This window comes from Puma concolor, chromosome B4, assembly GCF_028749965.1.
Source record: "Puma concolor isolate L17-30 chromosome B4, mPumCon1.1.hap2, whole genome shotgun sequence".
In the NCBI taxonomy this organism is placed as follows: domain Eukaryota; kingdom Metazoa; phylum Chordata; class Mammalia; order Carnivora; family Felidae; genus Puma; species Puma concolor.
The window spans coordinates 81044543-81047082 of NC_141673.1; the positions used below are offsets into that span (position 1 = coordinate 81044543).

The 2540-nt window shown below is 33.8% G+C and overlaps 1 non-coding gene across 1 annotated transcript; it reads left to right on the top strand.

The window, feature by feature from the left end:
• The first annotated feature begins 1068 nt into the window (after nt 1-1068).
• Nucleotides 1069-1174, top strand: LOC112868028 (U6 spliceosomal RNA). Its single transcript, XR_003224226.1, has one exon. It is a non-coding gene; the product is annotated as a U6 spliceosomal RNA (small nuclear RNA).
• Nucleotides 1175-2540: the final 1366 nt, after the last annotated feature.

The following is a 2540-nucleotide window of genomic DNA, read 5'->3' on the forward strand; positions in this document are numbered from 1 at the left end:
TTCAATAATTGAAGAAATAAATACAAAAAGTAGACATTATTTTAAAGTTTATTCTGGGTCATAAAGCAAATCTCAACAAATTTCAAAGAACTGAAATCAGGGATGCCTGGGTGGTTCAGTCGGTTCAACATCGGACTACTGATTTTGGCTCAGGTCAATATCTCACTGTGGTAAGATGGAGCCCAGTGGGGCTCTGTGCTGAGCACGGACCCTGCTTGGAATTCTTTTTTTCCTTCTCCTTCTGCCCCTCCCCTTCCCTGTTCATTCTCTCTCTCTCTCTCTCTCTCTCTTTCAAAAGAGAGAGAGAGAGAGAGAGAGGAAAAAAAAAAAAAAAACAACAACAACAGAAAAACCCAAGAACTGAAATCATAAGTGTGTGTCCCCTGACCAACATGGAATTAAATTATAGAGTGGAATTAAAAATAACTAGAAAAATCTTGAAATGTTTGGAAATTAGGCAACATGCTTTTAAATAAACAAAAGATTTAAGAAGAAATCACAAGACACAATAGAAAATATACAGAACTGAATGATAATAAAAAAACAACATATCAAAATTGGTGGGATGCAGCAAAAACAATGCTTAGAGGGATATATATTGCTTTAAATACAAATAAGAACAGAAAAAAGATTTAAAATCAATGACCTACACTTCTAACCCAAGAATCTGGAAAGGGGAAACAAATTAAAGGAAATAGAAGGATAAAAGTAATAAAATTATGTGGAGAAATTGATAAAGTAGAAAAATTAACAAAGCTTTGGCTTTAGTTCTTTGTACACATTAATAACACTGATTAACACTTAACAAGAGAAAAGGAACACAAATTGCTGATATGAGGAATAAACAGAGGACATCCATGCATATCGGATGCACATCAAAAGGATAATAAGAGGATATTATAAACAACTTTATGCCAAAAAACTTGAAAAATACAGTGCTCAAATCTTGAAAAATAGAATTTACCAAAAAATGACCCAGAAGAAATGAAACACCTGTACATGCATACATCTTAAAAAAAAAATCAAATCCATTATTAAAAATATTTTCTCATAAGAATTCCAGGTGTAGTACTTGCTGTGGCAGTGCCTATACTAAAACTGGAGTGATACAGAGGAGATTGGCATGGCTCCTGAGCAAGGATAACACACAAAACTCCAAGTGTGGATGATTTCACTGGTGAATTCTTCCTACTAGCAAAAGTAATGCCAATCTTACAAAAATTCTCCCAAAGAAGAGCAAAACACTCAACTCACCAACTCCTAACTCATTTATGACCCAGCAAAACTCTGATACTAAAATCTAAAAAGAACTAAGAAAGGAAAATATGAGCCTATATTTCTTTTTTTTCTTTTTTTTTTTTTTAATTTTTTTTTTCAATGTTTATTTATTTTTGCGACAGAGAGAGACAGAGCATGAACGGGGGAGGGGCAGAGAGAGAGGGAGACACAGAATCAGAAACAGAGCCTATATTTCTTATGAATACAAATATGAATATATTAAGTAAAACCTTAGCCAACAGAATCTAATTTTATATAAAAAATACATCAAAACTAAGTGAAATTTACCTGAAAAAATCAACCAATATAGTTCACCTAGTAAATGAACAAGGGAGATAAGCCATATGATTATTTCAATAAATACAGAAAACATATTTGATCATATTCACCATACATTTATTATTTAAAAGGAAAATGCTCAACACACTAGAAGCAACCAAGAATTTCATCAACCTGATAAAAGGTATCCACAAAATAAAATTTAATGGCTAACATAATGTGGTAAAATATTGACCACTCCACCCCCTAACTTCTAAGCATGGCAAGAAGACAAGATTTCTACAACTACCAGTTCTTTCCAAAATTGGAAGTCTTCACTAGGTCAAGGAAGCAATAAAAAATATTTTCAAGAATAAAAGATTGAAAAATAAATATTATTATTCACAGATGATATAATTGTACATATAGCATGTTCAAAATAATTTACAAATGATTAGAAATTGTAAGTGAATTTAGGAAGGTTGCTAAATACAAGGTAAATATACCCTGTTTTGTGTTTACTCCCAGAGGTAGGCTATAACCCTTCCTAATTCATAGGTAGAATGTTGAGGCTGATGACAATCCAGAGACCTAGAGAATTTGAAAGAAAGTTTATTGTTATAACAAGGGACTCCTAGGGAGAGTGGAAAGGACATAAGCAGGTCCAGGCAGGCTTCAGCAGAGCAGAGAGAGTGGGTTGGGCCTTAGAGTGTCAAGGGGGCAGGACTGGAGAGAAGTCCCTGAGGGTGGACTGGGAATTTGCCAAGTGTGAATTTCCCATATGTCCCAAAGGAGCTCACTTGGACTTTCTTATCAATTATGCCCAGAGATGGAACAGAAGAGAAAAAGGAAGTTGGGCTTATAAGAAGTCAGAAGTCAAACATCAAAACATGGAGTCAGACTCTTACATGACCCAAATCAATTGTATTTTTTATACAAGTAAAAACAAAAACAAAGCAATTGATAAGTGAAATTTCAAAGGACTGCTATTTATAGGAGCATCA